We start from the raw sequence: 10,524 nt of genomic DNA, 5'->3' as shown, positions 1-10,524 counted from the left end.
GTGTGCGCCATACCATCTCATCTGCAGCAGGCAGGTAAGAGCACAGCCCCACCTTACCAGTGCACAGTGTGGAAAATTCCCTCCCAGGCTCTGAAGCATATTACAATGATGCAGGGTGTACAAAATGGACAGCATTTGAAGTGTTTCCTTATAGGATAATCAGAGGAAGTCATTGTATTAAATAGCCATTTGTGTCATTAGCCTTTTATTTGGTGCTTTGTCCAGACATCCTGTTTGCTTCTCCTTTGAAGTAATGAATATATTTCCTGTGTGCTGGGTCCGATCCAAAGCTCCCATGTCAAAGCAAGGCACCGGACTGAGATAAGTTGTGTACTCGTGGAAGGACATCTCTAGACTCACCTTGTGTGAGGAGTTTTGGGATAAATCTAGAGCAGTGTTTATTGGTTGCCCTTAAAACCACACTCCTTGGGCTACCCTGTCCAGAGGTTATAGCTACCTGCTCCCTGTGGTACAGGGGAGAAGTTTCTGGCATTTGAGACCTCACACTATTGTGGCAGGACATTACAGCAACATCACTATGTTGTCCTGACCACTTCAGAGATCTGGTCCAGCTCCCAGGGTGCACAGAACAAATGTTGAACAATAATTCTGTATATTAGGAGGTAGCAGGTGCAAAGAATTGGGACCTCTCCATCTTTAAACCTGGGAAGTCACAAAACTGCTCCACATCCCTCCCTCCCTCCAGTTCTTGCTGACAAAGCTCCCACTGCCTTTCATGCAGGCAGGATCAGTGTCCAGCTACTTGTTTGCAGTAATTGCTTCATACACACTACCTCAGTCATCCTCAGGGGTTGAACCTGGGATCTCCCCAGCTAGCAGCAACAGCCACTGTTTCTAAATCTGTATCTGGGAAAAGAGATGGAGGCTTTGTATGGGGCCTGGAGGTGGAGGCACAACATACACTAATGAGTAGATTATAGCCACATCCAAGGTACACATTAAATACCAGGAGGAATGCTGTGCCAGCATGTGGGATCCTGCCCCACGAAACAGCTGGAGGAGCTGCATAACCCCTTTGAATGCCTCTTCACCCTTGACTGAGGTGGGGAGGGCAAGAGGGAGGGTAACCAACTATTTGCGTCTATCAAACAAGGACTAGCCTCTTTGCTGCCAGGATGGGAAGGGTTAATCAGGGAAGCATAGCCCCTAAGGACCAGGACTGTTGTTCCATGCAGATTGGCTTGTTCTTGTTTCTTCTATTGATCGCAATCACTCAGAGCTGCGCCTGTAACAAACTGCCTTAAATCATTGCAATCATAATAAGCACACTTTGGTAAATAATGCATGAGATGTCCGTAAGCCTATATTCATTAGAAGGAAGGTGCATATAGAGTGTGGTAATCATCTGGGCTTGAGTGGGGGGCTTGGCTGGTTGGACTGAGATGTAGTAGCTGCAAGGGATCAGCCCTGAACTGAGTTGGGTTTCAGGAAGGCTTCCCAGCCCCTCAAGAAGTTGGAGATATAGACAGGCTCCTTTTCATGCTCATGAATTTTGCACGAGATGTTTAAAATGCCTCCAAGGTTCACAGCATAATACAGGTTGGGCGGAAGTGGGCTTGTGGCAAGTCTCCAAATAGCATAATAGCAAGGCATCACAATGAATAGTATTTAATATATCTTAATGACAACAAAACACATAGTGGGTAACAAGTTTTGCTGTGAAAGCCTCATAGCCAAGTTAATAGTCTGGATATTAGAAGCCTTTGTTTTAAAATGCAGATTAAAAATGCTTAGCTTTCCATTTGTCTTGAGGAGCAGAGTGGCGTTAAAGCATGGAGCTGCTTTATGGCAACTTTGCTTGGGCTGGGGGTTGGTGTAGTGCTTGGCCAGACCCCACAGCAGAGAAGGCTCAGGTGCTGTAGCCTTCATTAGAAGGTTCCCAGGGCAAATTGCAGGGAAAATTAGTTAGGCAGTAATTTCCAGCTCCATTTCATCCTGGGGAGGTGATTGTTGTTGTTGTTGTTGTTAAATGACAACAATAAGGACAGTTTGGCTTTTGTATGGTTAGAAGAGATGGAGGAGGAGGTGGCAGAAACATTCCTGGTTATATCAGACAGCTGCGGATGGTGATGGGTCATTTCACTCCATTATGGTTTCTGGCAAGTGAGTATTAAAGGGGGTGTGAGGGCATCATTTCTCAGTGATGACTTCATTTGGCTGTCTAAACAAACAGCCGTTCCTCACCAGGTGCAAAGGGCCTTGTATTTGTTTTTTCCCCTCCATGAAGGGAAAAGAAATACCTAAAGTGAAAATAGCACCAGTGGGTTGTATCTGCTTGGCAGCCGTGGTGGTCTCTACCTCCCACAAAACAGCAGTGACGTGAGCCATGGCAGGGAAAACTCACTCATCCATGCTCAGCCTCAATGGTGTGCCTTCATGGTCAGATGAGTGGGTTCAAAAGACTGGACCCCCAAACTCACAGACCTTCTGTTCACACTGGTTGGCTCTAGGTTGTCTGTATCCAACATGCAGGTCTGCTGAGTAGTACCCACAGTGGGCTGACTGAGTAAGGTCTAAGCTTGCACAGGACATGAAGGTCTTGTATGAGCAGTTGCTAAGCCTCTGGAGGTATGTGCTGGAGGGAGGGCTAAGCCTCTGGCGTGCTTGATCTATCTGAGGTTGACTGGCTCTTCCTAAAACACAAGTGTAGGAACTGATCTTGTGTATGGTGGCTGAGTCTGGCCTTGAGAATGGGTGAAGAGACAAACCTGGCTGATAACTCGATTACGCAGCCCACTTCTAACTGTTCTCCTGAACCCCATCCTTCACTGGTGCAGCTACTTACATCTGAATGCTTACCCTCACCATGCATCAAACCTCAGTGATCCCATTTTTCTTGAAGTCAGGAAGCAGAAAATATGGAAGTGCTCGGAAGTCTACTGTCCCTGGAAGGAGATGTCCTCTTTGAGAGTGCCAGCTGGTTTGGAAGAACATCTTAGCTTCACTTCTTTCTGAATCAAACCAGAGCATTTTATAGATGCAAGTAATTTAAACTTACTTCAGATCCCTAAGTAGGCCACATCTCAGATAAATTAAAAAACCCAGCTCTCCTGTTGGCAGCCACATCTTAACCTTTCATTAAACTGCTCTACCTTCATGTCTAAAGCTGTATTTTTGTCCCTGATATTCTTCCTGGAAGGCTGTTGCAGAAACTCATAGCTGGTGGCTACGGTTAAATATAAGGAAGAATAGTAAAACTTTTCCTTTCTAAAAATACATTTCTGAGTGTCAAGCTCAGTCTTATCTCCAGGAACAGTCTGAAGAGCTTGAGATTATTTTTGGTCCTGTTCCCCCCCCCCCCCCGAATCAGTTCTTTTTCTTCTTTCTGGTGTAATTAAAGAAATAAATTCCACAGCAGCTCAGCTCCACATAAAACAGAGCCCCCCAAAGAAAAGTGATGATCCTAGCTATTTTATAGTTAAAAGTACAGAAAAAACTTATAGTTTAGCTGCACCATCTGTCACAGAGAGAAGCAGAATGACAAAGAGAGAAAGGGTCAGTAAATTTTAAGCTGGTCCAGTTAGACTGTAGAAGAAAGGTCATTGAACCCAGGGGAAAGCAAATAAATGTGGAAATGTTACCCAGCCTGCCTTCACCTTCACACTGCACTGCCTCCGATGCTGCTTGCCTTTGCAATGCTCGTAAGAGACGTGGCAATTTGCAGCCACGAGACTATCAGCCTGGTCAAGGTCCCCCGGCAGCGAAGCCGCAGTGTGGGTGTCCTATGCAGGGGCATGGGGTGCTGGGGCCGAGTGTGGTGTGTAACACATCTCTGCTGGCCTGGTTGCTTGGGGAGGCAGTTTTGCCCTGCAAATGGTGGTTAGAGCCCATCAGACTCACTTTCTTTTGTAACCTGAGCCAGGATTTGAGCCGAGGCCTCCAAAGGTGAAAGGCTAATATGCTCGCCTCCCTCCCTGCCACTGAGCCCCCTTTGCTTCGTTAAGGTGATGCACTAACTTTGGGAAATCACTCCTGCAACCCATAAATGATGAATGAAATGCGAAAGCCCTGCTTGGTGCGCAGGGGTAATGTGCTGGCTGCTGGGCTGTTTGCTCTGTTATATTCAGCAAACAGGCTGCAAAGAAAGCTCAGCAAGATCCTGGACAAAAGGAGAGGACAATCAACTGAAAAACTCACTGGGTTCAATTATGGTCTGGAATTTAATCCCAGTAGGTTTGGTAGGGCTTCCCCCCCAGGCAAAATCCATCTTAAAAGTAGGTTTCTCTGAGGTCTCAGGACAGCATGCAGAGGTATTAGGCTCATAAAGGGTTTCTTATTCACAGAAAGCCCTGTAGATACCACGGAAGCTTGTACAGATTACTTCTGGGTGAGGCTATAATGCTGGAAGTGAAAGGGGCCGGGATGTTCTTGCGGCTGGGAAATCCAGGCTGCAAAGAAGAGAGGGGTGGTTAAAGCCCATAAATAGTTCTCGACTAATGAAATTACTGGGTGGGGAAAAGGGGAAAATAGCTCCTTTTTAAAGCAGATGAGGCAAACATGCCTCCCAACATATTTTCTGCTCATAAAACTCAGTCTGGGTTTCTAGGTAACTAGTGGAGATACCCCAGGGAGAATTTTCTAAGGGTTTCCCACAGTTGCTAGATTTGAATAACCAAATGGAAGTGCTGGATATCAACCTTATCTCACACAGAGTGTAGCTTACTCCATCCCACCTCTCCTGAGGCTCACTTGTGTATGAAGCAAACCTTCGCATTGGGAGACCCACTGTTAGGATCCAACATTCACCAAGCACAAGACTAAGAGGGACCACTATTATATGATCCAGTCTGACCTCCTGGCTAGCTGTGCTTAAATTCCAGTTTTGTTCTCTACATCTGAGTGTTGTCCGGGGCTCCTGGGGCTGCCCATCCTCTCGCAGAGCTATGTCCCTTGGATGGCTTGTTCACCTGCTGTATGGGGATTCAGGGTCTGATGAGTATTCATAAGGTAGTGATCCTGCTCTGGATCTTACTGTTTCCTTATTTTGTTTTATTTCTAAACATTTTTGTTTTATTTCTAAGTGGCAGTTACTTTCTGGAGCTCAAATTCTCTGCTGGTCTTGGGCTCCCTTTCAGTTCTACCTATAGTCTTGCTGTGCTTTGTAATAAGGTAGTGAGTCAAATTAGTTGTCAAAGGCACAGAGAGGTTCAGATGTTGGGATGGATTTTTTTTCCTTGCTGGCCATGCTTTGCTTGCAGGACCAGAGTGTGTCTGCAAACAGTGGGGGGAAAAGGCCTCCTCCTTCCTTCCGTTGTGAGGGATGGAGCTGGGAGTGACCAGCAGTCCTATTAAAATTATTTTGAATATTTCTCCCTGACTCTTTAAGATAGTTAGGTTTACCCTAATTAGTATTGCACTGTAAATAAGCATTTGGATCCCAGCTAAGCCTTGATGTGAGCAGAGGCTTTACAATGAAATCAAACTGCATGAACAATTGGTTTACATGGGGCTTTCTCCATACTGGTTCCCTGTCTTTACTTGGATTCAGAGCAGTTAATCCAGTGTGTGAATGATTATTTGGTGTGCTGCAGTCCAAAAGAGTATAGGGTTCTTGTCAGCTGTAAACTGAATCTCAGTCCAGGGAAGCCTTGAATGGCAAAGCGGGGAATCCAGGTGTGTTAAATGCACTACTGCTGTTTTGGGCACAAGGACAACTTAAATCCAGGTAATAAACTTTATGTGTTGGTCACTGCCATTAAAAAGCAGCTATAGAGAAAGTAAACAGCCAGCTGATCATCCCTGCAATATAAGTGGGCCTCGGGACGGAGAAGATGCAGATACTTTTCCTGTTTGTATCCAGGCAGGGATGCTGAAGGGACAAACGGCACAGAGATCATTTACCATTGTAATTTAATTTAATATTACTCATATGCCCATGCAAACGGGTGGCTGCACACATGAAGGTGCAGGGCAGTGCCTGTATCCTTCCCCTCATGCAGAGGAAGGCGAGCTGCTGATGTGTGTGGAAAGGGTAAGTTCAGAGGAAGGAAACAACATGTGCCTGCTGCCAGAGAGCCAAGCCTGCACAGGCAGGATGGCTGAATACAGCTGCAATGAAATCTGGTGATAAGTGCATTAAAAGAGGGGAGTCATTCTGCAGATGCAGAGGTCAGGTGTGACTGTCTACAAAGGCTGAGAAAACTTGCAACGTCTCAGGATTAATTAACACAGGTTGCTAATCTCTGCAAACACAAGCTGCTCTTGTGTTTGCAGACTGGAAGGAGCTGTAAATGAAACACAACAAACTGTGTGGCTGACAAGTGAAGAGAAGAGATTGTCTTATTAATCAAGGTCTGGAAAGGATCGTCCAGTGAACTAATTTCAGACCAATCTTGTGAGGCCTGGGACTAGCCAGTCCCTGTTGCTGGCAGAGATGCTGGGCAATCCCACAAGTTGCTCTTGCATTTGCAATGTGCTATTTTCTGTAGCTGTTCTCCTGGGTCTTGCTCCCAGTCGCTTTGTTCTAATGGCCAATTTCTGCTTTCTGACATGGCTGTCCTTGTCCCTGGTCCCAGCCAACCTGCCCTACCATGCCAGGCTGGCCTTCTTTGTTCAGGGTCCCCTTTCAAAAAGCCAGGGAGTTTTCCAGGATGGTCCTGTGTGACTGAGCCTTTCTCTGACCTCGCTCTTGCTTTGGTACACCTGCCTTGTCTCTAGTTTCTTGACTCTTGGCATGCTTGAGTGTCACTTCAGCACAAGCTTGCAGTTTAGTACAATCCCAGATTTCTCTGTGTCCTGATATCTGCTCCAAAACCAGTTCTAGTTGGGTTCTAACCACTTAGGCTACCTGCATAATTTTCTGGCTTGAATGGTAGTTTGAAGCCCACAGGAGCTGCTAATGTCTGTTCAGGTATTTAGCAGAAGCTGACTTGTGTTGCAAGGAGAGGACTGTATGTTCTGTACATCCCTCCCGCCCTGAAGCCATTGTTCTATCTTCAGATCTATCTTATTCCCCCCACTAGGCACTCTTTGGGAGGACAGATATAAATTAAAAGCAAATTATGCAACCTGATACCATCAGTCAACAGACACCTATCTCTGCCCACATACCCCCAGTAAATGAAACCACCATCATATCTGACTACAGACTATGGAAAAGCTGAGGGCGAGGTTTGAAGGTCAAAGCACTCAGACACTGTATCCATCATGCATTTGGGCAGATTTTGAATAGTGCTGCATCAAGCAACTGCCTTTCCCTTCACGGTCGTGCTTGGAAATGCTGGCAGTTTCAGGTGACAGCTATTGGATCAAAAAGCAGAAGTGGTGGCACAAAATTCCCTTTGGAGGAAAGATGGATGATGCGTGTTTCTGTTCACTGTACTGAGTACCTGATGCAGTCTGGGATTTGTTTCCTGTTACAGGGAATATTCTCTCCTGTAGCCGCTGCTGCAGGTGCACAGACCTTTGGAGAGTGCTGACAGCCAGGTGAGGAGGTCTGGATGATGGGGTGCAGGACATCCATTCCTCCCTTATCGTGGGAAGGGGGTGCACGATGCCACTTTTCTTTTGCATTGACACCAGGTATGTAACCCTCCTGCTCCCCAGGAGCTCAACTCCACCCATGCTGGAAGTCAGAATTGGCTGCATATCGTCTCCAACCACCTTTTGACCAGTGAGAGATCTGGTGTCCCTGGGTCCATCCAACACTGTGTGCTCCAGCCAGCCAGCCACCCCCTCCTCCCAGCTGCAGTTCACCATCACCTGTGTAAATGCAGCTCCCTGTTAAGTCCGTGCTTGCAAAGCTTTAAAAGCCTCCAGACACTGAAACCTGGCTGGTCGGGGCTGTGCTGCAACCAGCTGGGTGCTGTTTATTGCCCCAGAAGCTCTCTCTAATTGCAGGAGGTAGCGAAGCAGCACTGACTGAAGGGCTCGGCTGCAGGGTCCTGTTTCATCGGAGGCAGCTCAGTGCAGTAGTAATGCTCTCCCACTTTCTTCCACAGGAGGATTTTGTGTCTCGGGATGAGATAGAGGTCTGGCTGCTCAGTGTGAGCTCTCAAAGCTTGCACGAGAGCCCACGTCCCCCCTTCCTCTCTGTCCGCCTTTTCCTTGCGGGCTGTGTGGGACTAACCCCATGCTGACATGAGGGATGCTCCAGCTGGTGTCCATAAAAGAGATCCCCCATCTTGTGCTTCTGTCCTGTTCTCTACAGAGCTGAGGAGTTACATTCTCCTCTGAAAACACACTGTTCCTCTGGAGAAGGTTGGTGCCGGGCGTGTCTTCAACCTGAATGCTCTCCTACGGTGGAAGGTGAGGTGTAAAATTAGACAACTGGGGGAGCTAATGGAAGATGAGAGTGAGGTCAGGGGTTCAGCTTGAGGGTCCTGTGGAACAGAGACCTTGAAACAGGTGTCCTTGGGGCTGGGGACAGCCTCCTGCATGGTCTGCCCTCCTTCGGTACCTGCTAAGCTTCTCCACTCCTGATTTAGTTGGTTATGCACCAAGAAGCTGTCTTTGTAGCACGTCACTGTTTCTGGAGATGGCATCCCCTTCCTCATGTTTGCTTCTGTGGCTGCAGAGTAGGAGCAGGAGGGTATTTCTTCTGCTTGGGTGGGAAAAGGATCCAAGCTACTGTTTCCTTTGTATGGCTGAAGAGTGCTGATGGATGCAGTGGGTAGGAAATGCCCAGATTTTCTTTAAATCACCAAATTCTCTGCTCTCGGTGACATCCAGATAGCACTACAGTAACTGTCTGTGCAACTTTGAGACACCGTCTGTCCAGAGCTCAAACCAACCTGTTGCATTTCAGGTTGCCTGGATAACTTCTCCAGTGACAAGCTCAGCCCGCAAATAAGGCTTGAAGGATATTACTGCATTTCCCAAGAGTGCCCAGCTTTTGAAATGCCATTTCCCCTGGTATTAGGAGTTCTGGAAGCTGAAGCCAGGCAGAAGATCAGTATCTTTAACCACATCATGAGGACTTCTTTTGGGAAAAGGCATCTGTATAATGAACTGTCATGGGTGCATGAATGAAGTATTGAAAAGCAGCTGAGGGGCAGAGTGTATGGGGGAGGGTGTGTCTCTGGGTGTGCTGAAACTAAATGTTATCTCCAAATTGCTCATTAAAACCTTCATTTTAATGTCCTGATTCAGATCCTGTTTATTCCTGTGCAATCAGGAGTAGCTCCCCTGAAGCAAAGCCCATGCCCAGAGATATGGCAGTACCAGCCAGTGGGGTTGCAGTAGGAGGAACATGAAAGCAGAGTCAAGCTCCACATCTTGGACTCCTTATTGTTTTGGAGCACACAGCAGTTCTAACTCGACCTCAAAAAAAGCCCTATTTGAGGGAATTTCTCCATCAACATTGAATATAACACCCATCTGTTGATTCTTTGGTCTACCTGGCTTTGACCATCAGCTAGTCAGTCCTGGGTCTGCTGTTCTTGAGGTCCAGTAATGCTGCTTTGGCAGATTTTCGAGGCAGTTCGTGAATAGTCAGTCAAACACTGTTCAAAACCTTCATCTAATAAGCTAGTAGCAAAGCAGCTTCCAGAGCTGTACTCTATTCCAGCAGCTCTCTTTGCCAGCTAGAAATTACACTATTTTCCAATTTCATTATTACCTCTGTTTTTTATTATAGCATCATTAGAGTGAGAAAATTGGAAGGGAAGTGGGGATTGTATAATGCAGGAAATAGTGAATTAATACCTCTACCATATGATGGAACGGTGTAGAGCTGTGACAGTGTGAGGAAAATATAGAGCAAATAAAGATGGTGCTGGCTGGATGAGGATGAGACTTCTCTGCTTGGTCTGAGGAGTACTAACTCACAAAAAGAATTATTACTCAGAAATGCAAGATCTGCATTTTCTTTTCACATGCACATGTGCCTGCTTGTGAATAAAGCCATCACAGGGATATGGAATATGGGGGGGGGGGGGGGAAGCTTTTATGGTGCATAGATGGGCTTTAGCACATTGGCAAAAGAAAACTGATTTATTGCCTGAGAAGTCATGTCAGGGCTTTTTAAGGAAGGGGCTACATACAATGATAACAAAGAATTGTCTATTCCTTGCCATGTGGTTCTCCAGTGCTAAATCCTGAGAAGTGTTTATTAGCTCTTGAGCATTTATAACTACCGGCTTCAGCAGGCTGGGGTCTGAATAGGAAAGTGCAGCTCACGACAGCCAGGAATGTGAAGGGGTTTGCCTTTTTTATTCCGAAAGGGTAGGCAGCACCAAAAACACACCGTTTTTTTTCTTTTTTTTTTTAAATTTTTTCTGCCACTTTTCAAATGACATCTATATTTTCAGGCTCACTGACCTTACAATGGCATACACAAATCAGACAAATAACACATTATTTACTGTGCACCTTGAAATTTCTAGTGGAGCATGGAAATTCAGTTGTTATAATACATGGAAATGGCATTGCTTGCAGTTTCTGCGGATGCTCTGATAAAAGCCTTTGTAAAATGTATCCCTTAAACCCCCCATTTTTTCTGTCATAACACCAGAAAGTAATTAAATACAGATATGTATCACTTTTATTTTGATGCTGTCTTTT

General features: G+C 46.1%; 1 long non-coding RNA gene across 1 annotated transcript; it reads left to right on the top strand.

Moving 5' to 3' along the window:
* The first annotated feature begins 3,327 nt into the window (after window positions 1-3,327).
* LOC128151043 (uncharacterized) lies at window positions 3,328-9,098 on the top strand. The gene is made up of 2 exons (XR_008238266.1): window positions 3,328-8,268; window positions 8,768-9,098. It is a non-coding gene; the product is annotated as an uncharacterized LOC128151043 (long non-coding RNA).
* Window positions 9,099-10,524: the final 1,426 nt, after the last annotated feature.

This window comes from Harpia harpyja, chromosome 14 (assembly GCF_026419915.1).
Source record: "Harpia harpyja isolate bHarHar1 chromosome 14, bHarHar1 primary haplotype, whole genome shotgun sequence".
NCBI lineage: Eukaryota > Metazoa > Chordata > Aves > Accipitriformes > Accipitridae > Harpia > Harpia harpyja.
Note: the sequence above shows the minus strand (reverse complement) of the source record. Positions and strands in the feature narration are given on the sequence as shown.